Source organism: Mirounga leonina, unplaced genomic scaffold (genome assembly GCF_011800145.1).
Source record: "Mirounga leonina isolate KUSES-001 unplaced genomic scaffold, KU_Mleo_1.0 Mir_115, whole genome shotgun sequence".
Classification (NCBI taxonomy): Eukaryota; Metazoa; Chordata; class Mammalia; order Carnivora; family Phocidae; genus Mirounga; species Mirounga leonina.
In genome coordinates, this window is record NW_023270268.1 from 1,966,441 (window position 1) to 1,992,766 (window position 26,326).

The 26,326-nt window shown below is 37.9% G+C and overlaps 1 protein-coding gene and 1 pseudogene across 3 annotated transcripts in view; one reads left to right on the plus strand and one right to left on the minus strand.

Moving 5' to 3' along the window:
* The window catches only part of FBXL2 (F-box and leucine rich repeat protein 2), a 142,188-nt gene that overhangs the window by 65,101 nt on the left and 50,761 nt on the right, over positions 1–26,326 (minus strand). The gene's annotated exons all lie outside the window — the stretch shown is intronic.
* Positions 17,329–17,668, plus strand: LOC118001464 (annotated as a pseudogene).

Sequence of the window (26,326 nt, forward strand, 5' to 3'; positions counted from 1 at the left end):
TAAATAAATAAATAAATAAATAAATAAATAAATAAATAAATAAATAATTTTTTAAGATTGCTTTTGCTCCTTTGTCAAAGATAAGTTGACTTTGTGTGGCTCTATTTTTGGGGTCTTTATTATGTTCCACTGATCTATTTATTCTTTCACCCACAACATACTGTCTTGATTATTGTACCCTTAACAATAAGTATTTAAGTCAAGTAGTGTCAGTCCTCCAGTTTTGATCTTTAGTATTGTACTGGCTTTTCTGAGTCTTCTGACTTTCCATATAAACTTTAGAATGAGCTTGTTGATATCCACAAAATAACCTGGTGGTATTTTGATTGGGATTATGTTTGATTCTACAGATCAACTTGGGAAGAATGAACATTTTAACAACACAGGTCACCCTATCCAGGAGTATATATCATCTCTCCATTTATTTAGATTTTGATTTTTTTAATTGGAGTTTTAGAGTTTTCATCATATAGATTCTATACAAATTATGCTAGATTTATACCTAAGTATTTCATTTTTTATGCTAATGTAAATGGTTATTGTTTTTCACTTCAACTTCTAGTTGTTCACTGATGGCATATAGGAAAGCAATGACCTTTTACATATTAACCTTTATCCTAAGAATTTGCTGTAATTGCTTGTTATAGAAATGTTTTGTCACTTCTTTGGGATTTTTCTCCATACACAATCATTTCATTTACAAACAAGACCAATTTTATTTCTTCCTTCCTAATGTATACCTTTTCTTTCCTTTTCTTATTTAATTGCATTAGCTAGGACTCTGGTCCAGTACTATGATAAATAGGAATAGTAAGAGTGGCCATCCTTTTCTTATTTCTGATCTCGGGAAAAAAGAATTGAGTTTCTCACCATTAAGTATAGTGTTAGCTGAACGTTTTTTGTAGATATTTTTTATTTTTTAAAATTTTATCATGTTAGTCACAACACATCATTAGTTTTTGATGTGGTGATCCACAATTCATTGTTTTCATATAACACCCAGTGCTCCATGCAGTACGTCCCCTCCTTAATACCCCTCACCAGGCTAACCCATCCCCCCCCCCAAAACACTCAATTTGTTTCTCAGAGCCCATAGCCTCTCATGGTTCACCTCTCCCTCCCATTTCCCCCACTTCATTTTTCCCTTCCTTCTCCTAATGTCCTCCATGCTATTCCTTGTGTTCCACAAATAAGTGAAATCATATGATAACTGACTTTCTCTGCTTGACTTATTTCACTTAGCATAATCTCCTCCAGTCCCATCCATGTTGATGTAAAAGTTGGGTATTCATCCTTTCTGATGGCTGAGTAATATTCCATTGTATATATGGACCACATCTTCTTTATCCATTCATCTGTTGAAGGGTATCTCAGCTCTTTCCACAGTTTGGCTATTGCAGACATTGCTGCTATGAACACTGGGGTGAGGTAGTAAAGCTCTATGCCCAACATAGGGCTTAAACTCATGAACTCAAGATCAAGAGTCCCATGCTCTACTGACTAAGCCAGCCAGCCAGTTTTTTTGTAGATATTCTGGATCAGGTTGAGGAAGTTCCCCTCTATTCTTGGTTTGATGAGAGTTCCTGTCATGATGGACATTAGTATTTGTCAAATGCTTTTTCTGCATCTACTGATGACCATATAATTTCTTCTTCTTTAAACAACTGATGTGATGGATTACCTCAATTCTGGAATGAAGCATTCTTGCATACCTGAAATAAATCCCACTTGGTTGTGGTGTATAATTCTTTTTATGATTGTTCAATTTGGTTTGCTAATATTTTGTTGAAGACTTTCTATCTATGTTCACAAGATATAATATTCTGTAGTTTTTCCTTTCTATAATGTCTTTATCTGGTTTGGGTGTGAGGGTAATGCTATCTTCACAGAATGAGTTAGGAAGTCTTCTGCTTCTATTTTCTGGATGACATAAAGAATTGGTATCATTTCAGGGTACCAAGGTGGCTCAGTCGGTTAAGTGTCTGACTTCAGCTCAGGTCATGATCTCAGGATCCTGGGATCCCTGCATTGGGCTCCCCAATCAGCAGCGAGTCTGCTTGTCCCTCTCCCTCTGCTCCTCCACCTACTCGTGCTCTTTCTCTCTCAAATAAATAAAATCTTTAAAAAAAATTGGTATCATTTCTTTCTTAAATGTTTGCAGAATTCACCAATGTAACCATCTGGGTCTGGTGCTTTCTGTTTGGGGAGGTTATTAATAATTGATTCAATGTATTTAACTGATATATGTCCATTAAGTTTATCTATTTCTCCTTGTGTAAGAGTTAGTAGTTTTTGTCTTTTGAAGAATTGGTCCATTTCAACTAAGTAATCAAATTTGTGGACATAGAGGAGCTCATAATATTCCTTTATTATCCTCTTAATGTTCATGAGATCAGTAGTGATGATCCCTCTTCCATTTCTGGTATTAATTTGTGTCTTCTCTCATTCTTTTTAATCTGGCCAGAGGTTTGTCAGTTTTTTTGATATTTTCAAAGAACCAATTTTGGTTTCATTGATTTCCTGTATTGTTTTCAATTTCATTGATTTCTGCTCCATTTTTTATTAGGTCCTTTCTTTTGCTTGCTTTAGACTTCTACTGATTCTCTTTCTCTAGTTTCCAAAAATGGAAAATCAGATTATTGTGCTTAATCACATGGATTGATTTTCAAATATACAAAAAAAATCCTATATTCCTAAAATAAACCTACTGGTTATAATTATTAGGCTTTTTATATACTGCTGGGTTTGACTTGCTAGTTTTATTCAGGATTTTTACATCTATGCTCATGACAAATATTGACCTATAATTCTCCTTTCTTATAACATCCTCCTTCAGTTTGGTATTAGAGTTACATTGGCCTCATAAAACTGCTCCTATACTTTGAAAGAGTCTGTGTAAGATTGGTATCATTTCTTCCTTATATGTTTGGGAAAATTAAAGAAAAGCTTTCTGGGCTTGTTCTCTGCAGGAAAATTTAGTAATAAATTCTATTTAACAGATAACTTTCCATTGCTTCTTGGCCTTTTGGCTAATGCAAGTGTAGTAACAGATAATTCCAGATTTTTAATTTCTTCTGGTGTTTAAAAGCTGTGTTTTTCAAGGAATTTTCCCATTAAATCTAATTTCATACAGTCGTCAAATGCATTCCATAATTATGTCCATAACTACTTTTAAAAATCGGTAATGTCCCTTTTTTGGGATCACTTCTTTTTCTGTTTTTTTTTTCCTTGATCAATCAAGCTAGAGAGTTATCAATTTTAGTAATAAAAATTATCTTTGTTGATTTCTCTATTTCATTAATCTATGTTATCTTCATCAATTCCTTCATTATAGTTTCTTTGAATCTGCTGTTTTTCCAGTTACTTGAGATGGAACTTTTGATCACTGACTTTCATCCTTTCTTTTCTAATGCATGTATTTAAAGCATTTCCCTTAAGCACTATACCACAAATTTTGATATGCCATACTTTCATTATTGTTTAGTTTGAAGTACTTTCTGATTTCCACTGTGATAACTTCTTTGATCCACGAATTTAGAAATATGTAGCTTAATATTTTGTTGTTCTTGATTTCTAGTTTAGTTCCACTATTGTCAGAGAACATACTCTAGATAATGTCAATTCTTTGAAATTTGTTGAATTTACATTATGGCTCAACATATAAATCCATTTTGATAAGTGTTTCATGTATATTTTAGAAGAATGTGTATTCTACAGTTATTGGATGTAGTGTCCTATATATGTCAAGTTGGTCAAGTATGGTTCAAATCTCCTCTATCCTTTCTAATTTTTTTGTCTGATTATTCTACCAGTTACTATAAGTCTATCAGGAGTATGTTAAAGCTCTACATATAATTATGGATTTGTCTATTTTTCCCTTTAGTTTTGCTTTATATATTTTCAACTTATTTTATTAGGTTCATCAAAACTTAAGATTCCTCTTGCTGTCCAATTGACCTTTTATTACCAAGAAATGTCTCTTTGTGTCTAATACACACCTTGCCTTAAGGTCTACATGGTCAATGCTAACATAGCCAGAACAGCTTTTAATGTTTCCATCTTTTACTTTCGATCAAACTGTGTCTCTTCTTGGGCACCTGGGTGGCTCAGTTGGTTGAGCGACTGCCTTCGGCTCAGGTCATGGTCCCGGGGTCCTGGGATCGAGTCCCGCATCGGGCTCCCTGCTCCGCGGGGAGCCTGCTTCTCCCTCTCCCACTCCCCCTGCTTGTGTTCCCTCTCTCGCTGTGTCTCTCTCTGTCAAATAAATAAATAAAATCTTTAAAAAAAAAAAAAAAAAAACTGTGTCTCTTCTTATTTTTACAACTCCAGTTTAACACAGTTTGTCTTTTAATAGGAGTGTTAAGCTCATTTACACTTAATCATGGATATAGCTTGAATCTACCACCTTGCCATTTGTTTTCCATTTTCCCCAACTGCTCTTTATTCCTTTACTCTCCTTTTAAGAATTCATCAACCAAATAAATGATATTTATGTCTTTGGTGGCTGCTCTGAATACAATACATCCCCATTTCAGTCTAGTTTGAATTAATATTATACCTCCACAGCCACAACCATAATATGCTCTCATTTAATCTTCTCTTATCTTTTGTGTTGTCATATATTTTATTTGACATATATTATAAACCAAACAATATAGTGTTATGATTTTTGCTTAAAACAATTATCTTTCAAATAATTTTTAAGAGGTAAAGGTATTTTATATTTACCCACATACTTAACCATTTATGGTGTTCTTCATTCTTTCCTGTACATGATTTTCAGCTCCCTTCAGCCTTAAGAACTTCCTTTAGCATTTCTTACAGTATGGGAATGTCAGTGATGAATTCTGACAGTTTTTCTTTACCAGAAAATGCTTTTATTTTTAAAAGATAATCTTGTGGGGTGGCCTGGGCAGTTAAGCATCCAACTCTTGGTTTCAGCTCAGGTCATGATCTCAGGGTTATGAGATCAAGCCCCAAGTCAGGCTCCACGGTCAGTGCAGAGTCTGCTTAAGACTCTCCCTTTCCCTCTGCCTCCCCCGCCCTCTCTCTCTCTCTAAATAAAATCTTTTTTTAAAAAGATAACTTTGCTGGATATATAATTTTGAGAGTTCTTTTCCTTTCTGCACTTTTTTTAAAGTTTTTATTTTAATTCCAGTTAGTTAACATACAGTGTTGTATTAGTTTCAGGTGTACAATATAGTAATTCAACAATTCCATACATCACCTTGTGCTCATCACAACAGGTGCATTCCTTAATCCCCATCACCTATTTAATCCATCCCCCCACACCCTCCCCTCTGGTAACCATCAGTTTGTTCTTTATAGGTAAGAGTCTGTATTTGTTCTCTCTTTTCCCCTTCCTTGTTTATTTCTGACATTCTACATATGAGTGAAATCATATGGTATTTGTCTTTCTCTGACTGACTGATTTTGCTTAGCATAATACTCTAGCTCCATTCATGTCCATTGCAAATGGCAAGATTTCATTCTTTGTATGGCTGAATAGTATTCCATTGTATAAATATACCATTTCTTTTTTATCCACTCATCAATCAGTGGACACTTGGGCTACTTCCATATCTTGGCTATTGTAAATAATTCTGCTACAAACATAGGAGTGCATGTATTCCTTTGTTTTAGTGGGTTTTTTATTTAATTCTTTGGGGGAAATACCCAGTAGTGTGATTGCTGAATCACAGGGTAGTTCTATTTTTTTTTTTTACTATGTTCAGTTAGCCACTGTATAGTACATAATTAGTCCTTGATGCAGTGTTCAGCAATTCATTAGTTAAATATAACACCCAGTGCTCATCACAGCACGTCTTTCTGCACTTTAAAGGTGTCATTCCATTGTCTTTTGTCTTGAATTATTTCTTACAAGAAGTCAATGAAAATTCATATTATCATTCCATATATATATATCTTAAGTTTTCTCTTTACCTTTGGTTTTCAGTAATTTAAGCATAGTGCACTTAGGTGCTATTTTTCACTGTATTTGTTCATTTGGCATTTGCTAAACTTCCTGAATCTGTAGACTGTCACCAGATTTGGAAAATGTGGGGCTGTTTCTTTAAGCTTTTTTATGTCCCATTCTTTCTCTGGATCTCCAATTACACCTGTGTTAGACCATTTGATATTACAAGGTACTAATGATGTGTTAAATTTTGCTATCTCTTTTCTCTCTGTATGTCACTTTGGATAACTTCTATTAATCTATCTCGAAGTTCATCGATCCTATCTTTTGCAGTGTCCAATCTGCTGAAAAGCTTAACCAATTTTTTTTTTTAAAAATTTAGTATTGTATTTTTCAGTTCTAGAAATCCCATTTGATTCTTTTTAGAATTTGCACATCTCCTGAAATATCCCACCTCTGTGCAGAGTGTGGAACCCAGCATGGGGCTTGATCTCAGGACGCTGACATCACAACCTGAACCAAAACCAAGAGCCAGACACTTAACCAACTGTGCCACTTAGGTGCCCCTCTGTACTTATGATTGTTTCTAATTTTTGTTTGCTCATTTGTTGTTGTTTTATAGATTCCACATGTAAGTGAAATTATATGGTATTTGTCTTCAACTCATCTCACTTAGCATAATACCCTCTAGGTCCATCCATGTTGTCAAAAATGTCTAGATCTCATTGTTTTTTATGGCTGAGTAACTTTCTGGTGTGTGCGTACGTGTGTACACAACTACACACATCTTTATCCATTCATTTATCAATGGGCACTTAGGTTGTTTCCATAACTTGCCTACTGTAAATAATGATGCAATAAACACAGAGGTACATATATCTTTTCAAATTAGTGTTTTCATTTTCTTCAGGTAAATACTCATTAGTGGAATTACTACACTGTATGGTATTTCTATTTTCAATATTTTGAGGAAACTCCATGATGTTTTCTAAAGTGGTTGTATTAATTTATATTCACAGAAACAGTATATGAGGGTTCCCTTTTCTCCACATCTTTGCCAACATTTGTTATTTCTTGTCTTTTTGATAATAGCCATTCTGCAAGTGTAAGGTGGTATCTCATTGTGGTTTTGATTTGCATTTCCCTGATGACTAAAGATGTTGGGCATTTTTTCATGTATCTGTTGGCCATCTGTATGTCTTCTTTGGAGAAATATTGATTCAGGTCCTCTGCCCATTTTTAAATCAGATTATTTGGGTTCTGAGTATTGAGTTATAGGAGTTTATATATTTTTAATATTAGACCCTTACAGATATATCCTCTCCATATATATTCTCCCATTCAGTAGGTTGTCTTTTTGTTTTGTTGATCGTTTCCTTTGCTGTGCAAAAGCTTTTTATTTTGGTATAGTCCCAAAAGTTTCTTTTTGCTTTTGTTTCCTTTTCCTGAGAAGACACATCATAATCTATAATGTTCTGTAACAGTTGTTTTAAAGTCCTAATATACTAATTCCAATAACTGGGTCATCTAAAAGTCTGCTTACATTGACTGTTTTCTCTTGTTCATGGGTCACATTATTCTGCTTACTTGTATGTCTCATAATTTTAGGCTGTATTCCAGATATTGTGGCTAAAATCGTAAAGAATGTCATATCATTTTGGCTTATTTCCCAGAGTTCAAGCCCTTTCCTCTATCTGCTCATCCAGAATCCTTCTTGAGTTGAGCTGGAGCTGGGTCACAGCTAAAATTAAATTTCACTTGTGTCTGGATCATCTCCAACTTCCTGAGCCATACATAACATTAAAAATGTCTTGTCAGTTTATGATCTAGAAGCAGTTTCAGATAGCTCTGGTTTGCCTTTGGATTTAAGTCTGGCAAGTATTCTGAATCCCATCATTGCAAGAATGATGGCCTACATAATTGTTCCCTGCTTGTAAGTCTTTCCTCCATCGCTGTCTTCTTGGCAAAACTTGGTAGGACTAGGGAGGAGTGGAGAGGAACTAACGAGAAAGAACTGCTAGACCAAATTATTTGTCCTTGCATTTGAGGCTCCAAAGCATGGCTGATTTAGCCTGTGTCTAAAGCAGGCCCATCTGTACCATGACCAGGCATCCACCACCAGGTATAGTGGTGGATAGCCCTTGATAGGGCTTGTCTCTCTGAGAAATTCAGTTCATTCAGGCCTCCTCTTGTCCACTGCTCTTTGCTTGCCCTACAGAAAGTATGACTTTTAAATTTTGTCCATAATTTTTCTTGTGATTACCATAAAAGTCTTTCATGTCCTTCCTAAACAAAAGTAGAAGTCTCTATAATAATGTTTTTTTTTTTAATCTTAAGGCCTATCTTACATTAATATTTCTAAAGTCGAAGTTAATCAACTCCCAAAAACTTAAATCACTTTAACTCTGATCACCATCTTCCCATCATCCAAATGAAACCATTAACAATTGTTCTTGAAATCTTCCATGTTAGTTATTATCAATATCATCAATATTTTCTTTCTTTTTCTAAAGTCAATACTAAATAATATTTACCCACATGGTTACATTTGGTTTGCCAGTTTGTTTCTCACACATTCTTTCTGAGATCAAACTTATTAGATTTTATCCTTTAACAGTTCATTCAGATAGGTGAGTTCTAAAAGTTGGAACGTTTTAACTGTGATTTTAAAAACTGGGGTAAATTTCACATAACAAAACCATTAAAGTATACAGTTCAGTGACATTTAGTTCATGCACAATGTTGTACAACCACCACCTCCATCTAGTTTCAAAATATTTTCATTACCCCCAGAAGAAAACACCATGCCATTAAGCAGCCATTCTCTATTCCTCACTTCCTCTTAGCCCCTGGCAACCACTGACCCACTTTCTGTCTCTGTGGATTTATCTATTCTGAATACTTCATATAAGTGGAATCATACAATATGTGACTTTTGGGTGTGGCTTCATTTCTTAGCAAAATGTTTTTGAAGGTTATCCACACTGCAGCATGTATCAGTACTTCCTTCCTTTTTATGGCTGAATAATACCCTATTGTATGTATATACCACAATTTGTTTATTCATTCATTATTTTTTTTTTTAAAGATTTTATTTATTTGCTTGACAGAGAAAGAGAGAGCACAAGCGGGGGGGCGGCAGGCAGAGGGAGAAGCAGGCTCCCCGCCGAGCAGGGAGACCGATGTGGGACTCGATCCCGGGACTCCAGGATCATGACCTGAGCTGAAGGCAGTCGCTTAACCGACTGAGCCACCCAGGTGTCCCTTATTCATTCATTATTGATGGACATTTGGGTTGTTTCCACATTTTGGCTATTACAATGACACTATATTTGTGTACAAGTATTTGAATTTTTGATTCTTTTGGGTATGTATCTAGGAGTAGGATTTCTGGGTCATGTGGTAATTCTAACTTTTTGAAGAACTGCTAAAAACTGTTTTCCACAGTGGCTACACTATTTTATGAAAAAGGTTTTTCATTTTAGAATGATTATTTAGGTAAAGAATTTTAGGTTTACATTTCCACTGGCACACAGAAAATATTTTTCTACTCTTTGCTTCTATTGTTCCTGATGAGAGATCTATTGTAAATTTAATTGTTAATTCTTTTAGGTAATTTTATTCTCTGAAGTTCTGCTGTTTCATTGTGCCTACGTACAAACTCAACTTTATTGATCCTGTTCAGGACCCACTGTGCTACTTAAGTTTGAGGATTTATATCTTTATTCCATTCTGAAACATTTTCAATAGTATTGCTTCAAATATCACCTCTTCTACATTTTCTCTATATTCTTTGTCTGTAATTTCCTTTACACGTATGTTGAATCATCTAATCCCACCTTTTGGGTTTCTTAGCCTTTTCTATATTTTTATTTCTTTGCTGAACTATGTTAAATTTCCCATCTCTATTTTCCAGTTTCCTAATTCCATTTTTAGCTTGATCTAATAATTGTTTAATCCATTTACTCTACCTTATACTGGATCATTTCATTAGGTAACTTGTAATATTTTATCATGACCTTGGGGCGCCTGGGTGGCTCAGTTGGTTAAGTGACTGCCTTCGGCTCAGGTCATGATCCTGGAGTCCCGGGATCGAGTCCCGCATCAGGCTCCCTGCTCGGCGGGGAGTCTGCTTCTCCCTCTGACCCTCCCCACTCTCATGTGCTCTCTCTCATTCTCTCTCTCTCAAATAAATAAATAAAATCTTTTAAAAAAAATATTTTATCATGACCTTATTTTCATCTGATTATTGATGTGTGGAAAGCTCATGCATCTTGGTTTGTGAGATGTCCCTATGAAATTGTTTAACATTTGATTCTGCCAAGTTCTCCAAAGGTTTCATATTTCCAGCATCAATTTTACATTAATCTCTAAACTTGGAATTTGAATCATCCACACAGAAAATTAGATTTCCCAAGAAAGACCTTTTCCCCCCAGAACCCTAAGCAGAAGCAAGGTCTTTTGTTTATTTAAGTCCCATCTTACATGGTGGAGGGAACCTTTCCAGAGTCTCTGCATTACGTAGTGGTCACAAATTTGATTCCTCTCCATGTACATGTGAGGCCTCTCATCTCCTTTCCCTGATGGCATTAAAATCCACGCCACTAGTTATTATAGGCAGTCTGGTAGCTGATTTGCTAACCATCGCCAGTTATCAGTACACTAAGATTATTTCTTTCTTGAACTATGTATTTGCTTTTTTGTTCTATTATAACCATGGTTTCTCCTGTGTTTTCATACTAGCTCAATTATAAGGTTACAGGATGTTCCTCTGCTTTGATAACAATTAACAGCATGGTATACAGAATGTTCTAGGAGTAGAATGTCAGCTACCCTTCACCTCTGTTACTACAGCAAAGAAAACTAGGTACATGAGCTAGTAGATTTTTGATAAGACACATGACCTATAGTGTTGAATAACCCATTAAACTGGAATTTTGTGCTCTACCAAAAAGAATAAAAATTACATGCCTTATCTTTTAGTTAGATATATGGAGATCTGTGAGGATTTTTAGTCTGTTTGTTTTATAGATTATAAGACTAACACATCGTGGAAACAATTTTTGTTGAGTGAAGAACATTTAGCTATAAAGGAAGAACATGAGATGTGAAGTTAAAAGCCTTGAAGTCTCAGATCCACACAGACCTTTTAAATTCCAAATATCATGTTTTTAAACAACTGTGTAATCTTAAATCACTCAACCTTTGAGCCTCAGATTTTTGATTAAAACTGTTCCTTTTAGGGGCGCCTGGGTGGCTCAGTCGTTAAGTGTCTGCCTTCGGCTCATGTCCTGATCCCAGGGTCCTGGGATCGAGCCCCACGTCAGGCTCCTTGCTCCACGGGAAGCCTGCTTCTCCCTCTCCAGCTCCCCCTGCTTGTGTTCCCTCTCTCGTTGTCTCTCTCTCTGGCAAATAAATAAATAAAATCTTAAAAAAAAACAAAAACAAAAAAAACTGTTCCTTTTACTTTAAAAGATTTTGAGTATCAAGTGATTATTATGAAATTGCTACAATGTAATCAGAAAACATTCCTTTTTAACCCAAAATAATAATCATTAGTAAACCTTAGACTGAATCAACAGAGGCAGAATGTTAAGGCCTTTAGGAAAGTGTGGGGAACTTTAAATGAATGTCAGTTGTTCTGGTAAGAATTGCTGTGGGTTAAGAGTGGTAATAATACCCAGAATACGACTTTCGGCATTTCTATATTTATATACTTCCTTCATATCCTTAGAACAGCTAGGATAACAAATAACAAAAAGTGATGCCAGGCCCTCCCTACATTCTTCAAAGAACTACCTACTTAGAATAATGCCTCCAAAGATAAGAATATGGGCTTCGTTTTTTTGTGCAAATGAATAGTCTTTAAAATGTGGATACAGAAGACAAAATTTTTTCTAAAGACCACTAAGCCTATTCTCATATACTAAGGTAGATCAGTAAAAAGAAAACAATTATGTTCGTTTACTAAATTAAATTTGAGGTTTCAGAGCATTGGTTTAGTGATGTTATCTAAAAGAGGAAAAAAAACCCAAAACCCTAAAAGAGTTAACCACTTCAGGAATGTTTCTGAAAGCACAGACACTATTTATACTTTTTATCTCAGTGTGTGAGAGCTGAGGCATGTTAACAGATTTATCTTTTTCTTTATTCATCTTTTTTATTGTGTCACTTACTAAAGCTATTAAGCTTTTTAATTTAAAATATAATAAAGAAAAGACTACAGAAAGAAAATGACTCCACAATAGCAAAACTAGCTTCATATGAATCTAGTCTCTTTTTGGTTTTGACCCTCCATATATTTTTTTCTTTTTTAAAAATATTTTTATTTATTTATTTGACACAGAGAGAGACAGAAGAGAGGGAACACAAGCAAGGGGAGTGGGAGAGGGAGAAGCTGGCTTCCTGCTGAGCAAGGAGCCTGACATGGGGCTCCATCCCAGGACCCTGGGATCATGACCTGAGCCGAAGGCAGACACTTAACGACTGAGCCACCCAGGCGCCCCTCGACCCTCCATATTTTAAAGGGAAGTTAAAACTAAGTTATTAAAGAGGCTCCTGGGTGGCTCAGTTGTTAAGTGTCTGCCTTCGGCTCAGGTCATGATCCCAGGGTCCTGGGATCGAGCCCCGCCATCGAGCCCCGCATCAGGCTCCCTGCTCGGCCGGGAGCCTGCTTCTCCCTCTCCCACTCCCCCTGCTTGTGTTCCCTCTCACAGCTCTCTGTGTCAAATAAATAAATAAAATCTTTTTTAAAAAACTAAGTTATTAAAATTTGCAATCATTACATTTTCTAATAAAGAACAGATACTTTTGTGGTTAATTTCCAATTATTCAATTACTATCTTATGAATAAAGATTTCATCATAAATATTGAGCACTAAATAGTAGCTAAAACACATCACAAAAAGAAGTTAGCTTCTGACTAAAGTTATTTAAAAGACTTTTTTAAATTTTAATTTTTTTAAATAAGTTATTTATTTTTTGAGAGAGAGCGAGCAAGCACAAGCAGGGGGAGTGGCAGAGGGAGAGGGAGAAACAAGCTCCCCGCTGAGCAGGGAGCCCGATGTGGGGCTTGATCCCAGGACCCTGGGATCATAACCTGAGCTGAAGGCAGACACTTAACCAACTGAGCCACCCAGGCACCCCTTAATTTTAATTTTTAAGAGTTTTATTAAGTTCTTAATTCCAGTATAGTTAACAGTGTTATAAGTAGTTTCCGGTGTACAATATAACGAGTCAACAATTCTATACATTACTCAGTGCTCACCAGGGTAAGTGTACTATTTAATCCCCATCACCTATCTCACTGATTCCCCCCACCCTAAAAGACATTTTAAAGAGAAGAGTGTAATCAAAGATCAATGACTTCATGCAAATGCAAGAGGCTTAAACAATGATGAATCTACTTCTGCCATAATGCTAGTGATCTTAAAGAATCCACAATTGAGTTTCTGGAAGAAATATTTGACTTTTAAAATATAAGTCAAGTGAATGATGGAAAAGGTGAAATTTTCCAAGGTTAGATCATTGCACCATGGAACTGGAGAAGGGAGATTTGCAAAGTCAACATTGGAAAGGAAATCCAGGTAGAATATATTATTTTTTTTTAAGATTTTATTTATTTATTTGACAGAGAGAGACACAGTGAGAGAGGGAACACAAGCAGGAGGAGTGGGAGAGGGAGAAGCAGGCGTCCTGCTGAGCGGGGAGCCCCATGCAGGGCTCGATCCCAGGACCCTGGGATCATGACCTGAGCCGAAGGCAGACACTTAATGACTGAGCCACCCAGGTGCCCCCAGGTAGAATATATTATTAAGATTGAATCAAAATACAATAAAGGATGAAAAAAATAACTCCGAATTTTAATAAAAGTAATTTGAGAAATTAACAGTGCACTTAGTAAGTGGTGATTCAAAAGGCTGGAACACAACAAATGGGAACAGTTCTGAATGAGAAGTGGGAAACAAAATATTTATAAAGATTAAAGATAACTAAAAGACAGCCAAGGGAAGATGCAGTAACAAGGTGGTTAGGCACGTGAGTAAAAATCTAATCAGGAGACAAATCAAGAAAAGACTAAAATGTAGCATACCTTCGTATCTTTCAAACTTACCACAAATCTTTTTATTAGGAATATTTTGATACATACAAAAGAATATATGACTTTGTAGTCCCTAATAGTAAGAGTGTATGAATCACTACTGAAACTTAAAAACTAGATCATTACCAGTATCACGGCATCTACTTTGTGTTCCTCCCTTATTTCCATTCTCTACCTCTCAACCAGTATGTTCATGATTTCTGTTTTTTGCTCCCTTCAGGATTTTACTACAATGTATATATTCCTAAAATGTGGCTTTTGATTTTGAATCTTAAAAAAATAGTACATGCTGTATAGTCTTTTGAAACTAGCTTTTTTCCCACTAGCATCATAACACTAAGACTTATCCATGCCATTTTGTGAGATTTTAGTACACTTCATTATATGTTTATACTTCACTTTATACATTATATCACATTATATTTATCATCTACATTAATAACATTCCATATTCCAGCGAATATTTGGTTGTTTCCAGTATTTTTACTATGATGAATAGTGCTGCTATGAACATGTTTTTAAAGATTTTTATTTATTTGAGAGAGAGAGAGGGAGAGAGCATGAGCTGCGGAGGAGGAGAGACAGAAGGGGGAAGGAGACGGATGAGCAGATTCCACGCTGAGCATGGAGCCTGATGTGAGGCTCGATCTCATGACCCTGAGATCATGACCTGAGCCAAAATCAAGAGTTGGACGCCCAACCGACTGAGCCACCCAGGCACTCCTGAACATTTTTATACATGTCACCTGGTTTACATTTGCAAGAGCTTCCTTAGGGTATACTCAAAAGCTGCAATGTGGGGTCAATCCCAATGTTCAATTTTCATTTCCTAGCTTCCCTTGCAGGTGCAAGTAGCCACATAACTAAGAGCTCGCTACGGGAAGGGGGCTGGCTGGAGGGAAGCCATGGTTGAAAACAGTAGAGCTTCCTTCCAAGTGGTCTTTAATAACTGCAGAGAGCAGGGCTTCCTTGATGACTCCACACACCATTCCCAACTTTATTACATGAACAGTAAGTAAACTTCTGTTGTGTTTTAAACATTAGATGATTATTAAATACATATGCCACATTAGCCTACTCTACACTAGTAAAGAAAGGGACACCTTGGAGTAGGGTGCTTCTAGAACAAGAATCTAAAATATGTGACATCTGCATAGCGGCCGACAGCACAGGAAACACAGCTGGCAACTATGTGACACTATTGCCTGTGGTAATGTGGAGGGCAGACATGGTACGTAGATCTAATTTGGGAAGAGGTTAGAAAGTGCCAAAAGATTAGTGACTAACGGCTTATCATTGCTGTATTTAGCAAGGCATTACAACAAAGAAAGTACTCAGGAGAAAACCAGTTGGCTTGCAAGCAGAAATAAAAGGGGAGAGAACACAGAAACTGAAGGCCTTAGACTGTTGAAAAAGCCAATTATGTCTAAATACTACTTTCCAAAACTTAAAAGTATCTTGAGCTAAAGGAGATTGCTTGAAATTCTCTGTTAAATAGATTAACTAAGGCCTGTAGCAAAGACTAAAGTCACTCCCTTTCTTTCCAAGCCTATTATTGTTGCAGATGTCTCTGGAGAAATACCACTGAGAAAGAGAGGCACAGAGGCAAAAAGTAAAATACAGGAGTCCTGAGGCTGCAGTCTAGGAAATAACTGGGTGGGGTTACAGGCAGAGGGAATTAACTAGAATCAAACAAATCAGAAGACTAGTGAGTTATTAAATTCTGTCAAAGAATTCATCCAAAATTTTGGCCTAAAATATACCACTTGTAAACTAATCCCCAGGTCTCCAAAACTGCACAGGTAAGAAATGACTATGAAATAGGAAGAAACCCCAAGACAGGAAAATTCCCTAACATCCACTTCAGGTTAGTTATGAAAGATAATGGGCGGGGCGCCTGGGTGGCTCAGTCGTTAAGCGTCTGCCTTCGGCTCAGGTCATGATCCCAGGGTCCTGGGATCGAGTCCCACATCAGGCTCCCTCCTCGGGGGGGAAGCCTGCTTCTCCCTCTCCCACTCCCGCTGCTTGTGTTCCCGCTCTCTCTCTCTGTCTCTGTCAAATAAATAAATAAATAAAATCTTTAAAAAAAAAAAAAGATTAAAAAAAAAAAAAAGATAATGGGCAAGGAAGAACCTTCCAGAGGTTGGAGTTAAGGGTCACCAAAAACCAGTGGGAAGAGAGTTCTTCACAGAAAAACAGAGTCGGAACTTCCCCTACTGAAGGCACAAGGGGGCCTCCTTAAAGCTGGCCTAGCAGAATCTCATCATTGCTATAGAACAGTAACTACCGTGTGTCTTACAATCTTCCCCTCCCCAAATTTTGTTTATTGCAATCACCCTGTCCCTGATCCGAATAAGGAGAGGGGCAGTAGTTGGGGAAAGGTAACAAAATCCTGAAGCACCACATGGAGATACGATGGAGAGGACTGCATATCAGCCAGAGATCCTAGACTTGGAGCTGGATGCAGTGAATGGATGGGATTTGGTTTATCTCTTGGGGAAGAGGTGTGTTCTCTGTGGAAATAAGGGTCACCAATATGGTAATCTGGTTACCAGAAAGGCAGACTATGGCATAAGTGGCTAGCTGCTCACCAAATTTCATGTTTTTCTCTTTTCCTGGGCATACATGTCTAACTGTGTGCCCAGGAAGAATAGAGCTCTATGGATTCTGGAGAGCAGCTAGCTGCCTCTACTTCTTTTGCAGCAGTCAGGTGGGGCTGTGTGGTTGGATTATTATCGAGTAAATGTGAGAACATGATATGTGCCACTTGCATACAGGAATCTCCCAGCAGGCCTCAAAGTATGTTCCAGAGACCCATGACAACCATCTGAGACTCCTTTAGGGATTCAACAGGTCAAAACTATTCTCAATACAAAGACATCATTTACCTTTTCTATATTAACACTTCCACTGATGGTGCAAAAGAAATGGTGAGTAAAACTGCTGGTTCCTTAGCACAAATAAAAGCAGTGAGACAAAACTGTACTTAGAGTCATTTTAGCCTTCAATGCCATGCCCTCAGTGTTTAAAATCAATAATAATAATAATAATTATAATAATAATAATAATAGACCCCCAAAAGTTTCACTTAAGAATGTCCTGGACAAAGCAGAAACAAGTTATTGATTTTATTGAATCTTGACTTTTGAACAAACATCTTTTTAATTTCTGTGTGACAAAATGGTAAGTACACATAAAAGGTTTCAAATGGTTTTTGGTCCCAATCACTGAGCTCCCTCACTGCACGACGCTCCATCCCACCACTGTCCGGCTGCTCCCTTCTCCCACAGAAGAAAAGGAATCATATTGTATGTCCGCTCTCAAGAACCTCCACTCTTTCTACCCCTTTGCTGATGCAAGTAAGGGTGATGATCTCCTTCCTGCTGGCACTGAGGATTATATCCATATAAGAATACAACAGAGAAATGGGAGGAAAACCCTTACTACTGTCCAAGGGATCAAGGATGATTACAGTAAAAAGAAGCTAGAGAAGGTGTTTAAGAAGAAATTTGCCTGCAATGGTACTGTAATTGAGCACTCAAAATATGAAGAAGTAATTCAGCTAAAGGGTCACCAGCACAAGAACATATGCCAGTTCCCCATAGAGCCTGGACTGACAGGACAACCAGCTGAAGGTTCATGGGTTTTAAGTGCTTTTGGCTCACTGAAGCTTAAGTGAGGATTTCCTTGCAGTGATAGAATTTCCCTTCTGTCCCTTGTCACAAGTTTAAAAATCTCACAGCTTGTATAATGAAACCATTTGGGGTCTACTTTTAACTTGGACTAGTGTAACTCGTTCATGCAATAAACTGAAAAGAGTCAAAAGAAAAAGTTTCAAATGATTGTCTTAGGGAAAAACCAATTGTTTGAGCTATGAGCTAAACTAGCCACTTTTTTTTTTTTAAAGATTTTATTTATTTGGCAGAGAGAGACACAGCGAGAGAGGGAACACAAGCAGGGGGAGTGGGAGAGGGAGAAGCAGGCTTCCCGCGGAGCAGGGAGCCCGATGCGGGGCTCGATCCCAGGACCCTGGGATCATGACCTGAGCCAAAGGCAGACTGAGTCACCCAGGTGCCCTAAAACTAGTCACTTTTTTTTAACTAGTCATTTTTTTAAATGAAACACTTTAACATGAAATAACAACTGACATACTACAATAGCCAAACTATGGAAAGAGCCTAGATGTCCATCAACAGATGAATGAAGATGTGGTATATATATACAAGGGAATATTATGCAGCCATCAAAAAAAATGAAATCTTTCCATTTGCAACGACATGGATGGAACTAGAGGGTATTATGTTAAGTGAAATAAGTCAATCAGAGAAAGACAAATATCATATGATCTCACTGATACGAGGAATTTGAGATAAGACAGAGGATCACAGGGGAAGGGAGGGAAAAATGAAACAAGACGAAACCAGGGAGGGAGACAAACCATAAGAGACTCTTAATCTCAGGAAACAAACTGAGGGCTGCTGGGATGGAGGGGGGTGGGAGGGATAGGGTGGCTGAGTGATGGACATTGGGGAGGGTATGTGCTATGGTGAGTGCTGTGAATTGTGTAAGACTGATGAATCACAGACCTGTACCCCTGAAACAAATAGTACATTATATGTTAATAAAAAAATTAAAAGAACTACTGACATAAATTGTGGTAATTCAGACTAAAGTACATAACAGACATTTTCTAAAAAATGAAGTGAGCCTGCCACTTCAAGGAAAATTGTGCCAATGATAAAATTCAAGTTTTTGAGTAAAAATTAGAATTTTGGAAAACTTGTACTGGCCACCATGAATTGTCAATGTCCCAAATCTTTTTTTTAATAAAGACTGTATTTACTGAGAAAGAGAGTATGCATGTGAGCAAGTGAGTGAACCGGGGTCGGCGGGGGGGGTGGGGGGGGTGGCGCAGGCAAAGAATGAGGGAGCCAGAGAATCTCAAGCAGACTCCACACTGAGTGCAGAACTGATGTGGGGCTCAATCTCATGACCCTGAGACAGGATCTGAGCCAAAATCGAGAGTGCGATGCCTAACCAATTGAGCCACACAAGTGCCCCATCAGTGTCCCAAATCTTGATATTTTCCAAATGATAATTTCATGATGTTTCAAAATCCAGTTTGAATAAGGAAAAGATCTTTTCAAAGTACAAAGACAAATGGAATTTAACTTAGTAAAGTACAAAGGGTTGATTGCCATGGTTTTAAAATTCCAGTTTGCAACTAATCTTTAAGAAACTGCCACCTGTCGGGCACCTGGGTGGCTCAGTTGGTTAAGCGACTGCCTTCGGCTCAGGTCATGATCCTGGAGTCCTGGGATCGAGTCCCGCATCGGGCTCCCTGCTCAGCAAGGAGCCTGCTTCTCCCTCTGACCCTCCCCCCTCTCATGTGCTCTCTCTCTCTCTCTCATTCTCTCACTCTCAAATAAGTAAATAAAATCTTTAAAAAAAAAAAGAAACTGCCACCTGTCAAGTTTAGATGACACATCAAAATATCCATAATTAGATGACTCGGCATTAAAGTAATCTTCCCTTTTCCAACTACATATACAAAGCTTTATGGCAGAAGCAAATGAAACAAGAGATTTAGGATAATGAGGAAAAGAAAATGTAAACACAGAAGTTTATATCCAGCAAAACTGGTTTTCAAGTATAAAGGGTACAAACTGGTATCAACGTACAAGACCTTAGAGAATACGGTTCCCATGAACCCTTCCTGAAGAATAAATCTTCTGGAGAACAAGCACCAGACAACAAAATGGTACACAGACACTAAATAAAGACTGGTGGTGAGCATTAAATAAGCTCAATGGAAGTTAAAAGAGAGAGGATATATGATGGCTATATATTTGATAGTGTAGATTTAGTACAACCATTTAAAAGCAGGGGTGAGGAGTAAGAGAACATATGCAAAAAAAAGTCATTGTTTTCAGTAATTATATTGGTAAAAACTATATTGGTGTTGTTATTCTGAGGTTATGGTGTCTGTGATGTAGATAAAGCAAATAAGCAAATATAGAATATTCTAATTCTATAATCCCCTGTGTCAGAACCAGGACTATTAGTGTGGAAGAAAGGAGATGTAGACGTTCAGACTGATGAAGTAATAACAGAGTCCTGAATTTGCAGCAGATATATCAGTATGAAATCATGAGTTTCTCATCTCTCTCTATATGTTCACTATACTGAAAAGGTCTAGAAATACCTCTAGCAACAAGACTGTAGTCCTGAAATACCCTTTCCCACAAAAAGAAACCAACATTTCTTGAAAAAATGGCTGATTCCAGGTCTGGAGCAGGTATCATATGAGATGAGCCTCATACATCTGTGTATTTGTCAGGAAGGAAACTATCAAAACTACTAGGGTCATGTAAAAGGACTCAGGAGTCAAAGATAAGACCTTTTGAATTTCAATAAAAATAATAATAGCAATGAATTGAAAATCATTAAATAGGTTTAAATTCATAAACTTATAATACTTGTAAAAAATCTAAGACCCCTTCAAAAGATAAGAAACCAACTAATTTTTATTTTTAAGTAGTTTCAGACTAACAGAAAAGTTGCAAAAATACGACAAGGAATTCTTGTGCACTTTTCACCCAGATTTCCCAAGTGCTAACAATATACTGCATTTGCATTTTTCTTCATATATATATATGTTCCATTAATTAAACAGGGAGGCTATTAGACTGAGGTGGCTCTAATGTTGTGGTAGCCTACCTAAGCAACCAAAAACTAAGCTTTTAAATGCCCCAAAATTATAAAATCAGAACACTAAGGACAACCAATCATAAAGAGCAAACGAGTCTTTAAGATACAGCCAATCAGATAACTTCCTTTCTTTGCTTTCCCACCTTCTCTATAGAAGCCTTTCCCCTGGCTCTGACTGGTAGAGCACTCCCAACCACCCCCGCTTTAGCCCTGCCCCAAACTGATTCTTGCTCAAAAAACTCTTACAATTTTTAATATACCTCAGCCTATCTTTTAACAAATATCATATACACACATATATGTCATTGTCTCTGAAATATTTGAGAGCAAGCTGCAGACATGATGTTCACTGACCTCTAAATACTCAATATCTCCTAAAAACAAGGACGTTCTTTTTCAAAGAAACAGTACAATGATCAAAAAAAGGACAGTAATACAGTACTATTATTTAATCTATAGAACTTATAAAAATGTGCCAATTGTGCCATTAATGGCCCTTAAAACAAAAGAAAAACATTTTTTTTCTGGCCCAGGACCACATATTGCAGTTAGTTGTCTTGTCTCTTTAGTCTCTTTGATTCTGGAACACTCGGCCTTTCTTTATCTTTCTTGACTTTCAGGACTGGGGGCACTGCGGAAGGGCGCACAACCCAGGCTGCTGCAGTTATAGCAGCACGGACAGAAACGGAGACAGTGTGGCCTGGAGAGCTCACTGAACAACAGACTGAGGTCTCTCTGCTCTGAGGCAGAGGGTTGGAAACGGTCTCTTCTGCTCTGACTTGTGGAAGAGATGCAGAAAGCCGCCAGGGAAAGGCGCCAGAGAACAAAAGCCCCAAAGACTGATTCTCACTGAGCCCATCCCCTGCCACAGGGGCGCAGGGCAACTCCGCCCAAACAGGGTTGCCTGAGTAACAGCGCGGCAGGCCCCTCCCACAAAAGACAGGCTGGGAAAACAAGAGGCCAGCAACCCTAAGGTCCCGAGAAAACAGGTGCATCTTGCTTGGGTTCTGGTCAATAATTTCGACTCTATACATTCCCTCAAACACCCATCAACAGAATGACTAGGAGGAGGAGCCCCCAAAATAGAAAAGACTCAGAGATTATGACTTATGCTGCAGATTTACAAATGGATGCAGATATAACCAAGATGTCGGAGATGGAATTCAGGCTAGCAATTGTGAAGACAATGGCTAGAATGGAGATATCAATTAATGGCAACATAGAGTCTTTAAGGGCAGAAATGAAAGCTGAATTGGCAGAACTTAAAAATGCTATTAATAAGGGCGCCTGGGTGGCTCAGTTGGTTAAGCGACTGCCTTCGGCTCAGGTCATGATCCTGGAGTCCCTGGATCGAGTCCTGCATCGGGCTCCCTGCTCGGCAGGGAGTCTGCTTCTCCCTCTGACCTTCCCCCCTCTCATGCTCTCTATCTCATTGTCTCTCAAATGAATAAATAAAATCTTTAAAAAAAAATGCTATTAATAAGATCTAATCCAATCTAGATAATCTAACAGCTAGGGTAACTGAGGCAGAAGAGCGAATAAGCGACCTGGAAGACAATATAACAGATAAAAAGGGAAAAGAGGAGGCCAGGGAAAAACAACTCAGATTCCATGAAAATAGAATCAGAGAAATAAGTGACACCATGAAGCGTTCCAATGTCAGAATACTTGGAATCCCGGAGGGAGTGGAGAGAGAGAGGGCTAGAAGATGTATTTGAGCAATTCGTAGCTGAGAACTTCCCTAATCTGGGGAATGAAACAAACATTCGAGTCCTAGAGGCAGAGAGGACCCCTCCTAAGATCAAGGAAAACAGGCCAACACCCCGGCATGTAATAGTAAAACTTGCAAATCTTAGAACCAAGGAAACCATCTTAAGGGCAGTTAGGGGGAAGAGATTCCTTATGTACAGAGGGAGGAACATCAGAATAACGTCAGACCTCTCCACAGAGACCTGGCAAGCCAGAAAGGCCTGGCAAGACATATTCAGGGTACTAAATGAGAAGAACATGCAGCCAAGAATATTTTATCCGGCAAGGCTTTCATTTAGAATGGATGGAGAGATGCAGAGCTTCCACAACGGCAGAAACTGAAAGAGTATGTGACCACTAATCCAGCCCTGCAAGAACTATTAAGGGGGGTTCTATAAAAGGAGAAAGACCCCAAGAGTGATCTACAACAGAAATTTACAGGGACAATCTATAAAAACAACGTCTTCACAGGCAATATGTTGACAATTAATTCATATCTTTCAATAATCACTCTCAAAGTGAATGGCCTAAACACTCCCATAAAACAGCACAAGGTTGCAGATTGGATAAAAAGACAGGACCCATCCATATGCTGCCTACAAGACACTAATTTTGAACCTAGAGATATATCCAGACTGAAAGTGAAGGGATGGAGATCCATCTTCCATGCCAGTGGACCTCAAAAGAAAGCTGGGGTAGCAATTCTTATATCAGACAAATTAGATTTTAAACTTAAGTCTGTAATTAGAGACACAGAAGGACACTATATCATTCTTTTTTTTTTTTTTTAAAGATTTTATTTATTTATTTGATAGAGAGAGAGACAGCGAGAGAGGGAACACAAGCAGGGGGAATGGGAGAGGGAGAAGCAGGCCTCCCGCTGAGCAGGGAGCCCAATGCAGGGCTCGATCCCAGGACTCTGGGATCATGACCCGAGCCGAAGGCAGATGCTTAACGACTGAGCCACCCAGGCGCCCCCACTATATCATTCTTAAAGGGTCTATCCAACAAGAAGATCTACCAATTGTAAATATCTATGCCCCCAACATGGGAGCAGCCATCTACATAAGCCAACTGTTAACCAAAATAAAGAGTCATATTGATAACAATACATTAATTGTAGGAGACCTCAATACTCCACTCTCAGCAATGGACAGATCATCTAAGCAGAAAATCAACAAGGAAACAAGAGCTTTGAATGATACACTGGACCAGATGGACCTCATAGATATTTACAGAACATTCCACCCTAAAAAAACAGAATACTCATTCTTCTCGAGCGCACATGGAACTTTCTCCAGAATAGACCACATACTGGGCCACAAATCAGGTCTCAACCGATACCAAAAGACTGAGATTATTCCCTGCATATTCTCAGACCACAATGCTTTAAAACTGGAACTCAATCACAAGAAAAAATTAGGCAGAAATTGAAACACTTGGAAGCTAAAGGCCACTCTGCTCAAGAATGTTTGGGTCAACCAGGAAATCAAAGAAGAACTTAACCATTCATGGAAATCAATGAGAATGAAAACACATCGGTCCAAAACCTATGGGATACTGCAAAGGCGGTCCTAAGGGGGAAATACATAGCCATCCAAGCCTCACTCAAAAAAATAGAAAAATCCCGAATTCACCAACTAACTCTACACCTTAAAGAACTAGAGAAAAAGCAACAAACGATGCCTAAGCCACACATTAGAAGAGAAATAATTAAAATTAGAGCAGAAATCAATGAACTAGAAACCAGAAACACAGTAGATCAGATCAACAAAACCAGAAGTTGGTTCTTTGAAAGAATTAATAAGATTGATAAACCACTGGCCAGACTTATCCAAAAGAAAAGAGAAAGGACCCAAATTAATAAAATTATGAATGAAAGGGGAGAGATCACGACTAACACCAAGGAAAGAGAAACAATTATTAGAAATTATTATCAACAACTATATGCCAATAAACTGAGCAATCTGGATGAAATGGAGGCCTTCCTGGAAACCTATGAGCTGCCAAGACTGAAACAGGAAGAAACTGACAACCTGAATAGGCCAATAACCAGGAATGAGATTGAAGCAGTGATCAAAAACCTCCCAAAAAACAAGAGTCCAGGGCCTGATGGATTCCCTGGGGAATTCTACCAAACATTCAAAGAAGAAATAATACCTATTCTCCTGAAGCTGTTTCAAAAAACAGAAACAGAAGGAAAATTTCCAAACTCATTCTATGAGGCCAGCATTACCTTAATCCCCAAACCAGGCAAAGACCCCATCAAAAAGGAGAATTTCAGACCAATATCCCTGATGAATATGGATTCCAAAATCCTCAACAAAATCCTAGCTAATAGGATCCAACAATACATTAAAAGGATCATCCACCACGACCAAGTGGGATTTATCCCCGGGATGCAAGGGTGGTTCAACATTAGCAAATCAATGTGATAGAACACATTAATAAGAGGAGAGAGAAGAACCATATGGTCCTCTCAATTGATGCAGAAAAAGCATTTGATAAAATACAAAATCCTTTCCTGATTAAAACTCTTCAGAGTATAGGGATAGAGGGAACATTCCTCAAGTTCATAAAACCCATCTATGAAAAACCCACAGTGAATATCATCCTCAATGGGGAAAAGCTGAGAGCCTTTCCCTTAAGATCAGGAACACGTCAAGGATGCCCACTCTCACCACTATTGTTCAACATAGTACTAGAAGTCCTAGCAACAGCAATCCGACAACAAAAAGAAATAAAAGGGGGGTGCCTGGGTGGCTCAGTCATTAAGCGTCTGCCTTTGGCTCAGGTCATGATCCCAGGGTCCTGGGATTGAGCCCTGCATCGGGCTCCCCGCTCTGCGGGAAGCCTGCTTTACCCCTCCCACTCCCCCTGCTTATGTTCCCTCTCTAGCTGTGTCTCTCTCTGTCAAATAAATAAATAAAATCTTCAAAAAAAATGAAATAAAAGGTATTCAAATTGGCAAAGAAGAAGTCAAACTCTCTCTTTTCACAGACAACATGATACGTTATGTGGAAAACCCAAAAGACTCTACCCCCAAATTACTAGAACTCATAGAGCAATTCAGTAATGTGGCAGGATCCAAAATCAATGCACAGAAATCAGTTGCTTTCTTATATACTAACAACACAACTTAGAAAGAGAAATTAGAGAGACGATTCCATTACAATAGCACCAAAAACCATAAGATACCTCGGAATAAATCTAATCAAAGAGGTAAAGGATCTATACTCTAGGAACTACAAAACACTCATGAAAGAAATTGAAGAAGACACAAAAAGATGGAAAAACATTCCATGCTCATGGATCGGAAGAATAAACACTGTTAAAATGTCTATGCTACCCAGAGCAATCTATACCTTCAGTGCCATCCCGATCAAAATTCCAATGACATTTTTCAAAGTGCTGGAACAAACAATCCTAAAATGTGTATGGAATCAGAAAGGACCCCGAATCGCCAAGGAAATGTTGAAAAAGAAAAACAAAGGTGGGGGCATCACGTTGCCTGATTTCAAGCTATATTACAAAGCTGTGATCACCAAGACAGCATGGTACTGGCACAAAAACAGACATATAGACCAATGGAACAGAATAGAGAGCCCAGATATGGGCCCTCAACTCTATGGTCAAATAATCTTTGACAAAACAGGAAAAAATATGCAATGGAAAAAAGACAGTCTCTTCGATAAATGGTGCTGGGAAAATTGGACAGCCACATGCAGAAGAATGAAACTCGACCATTCTCTAACACCATTCACAAAGATAAACTCAAAGTGGATGAAAGACCTCAATGTGAGACAGGAATCCATCAAAATTCTAGAGGAGAACATAGGCAGTAACCT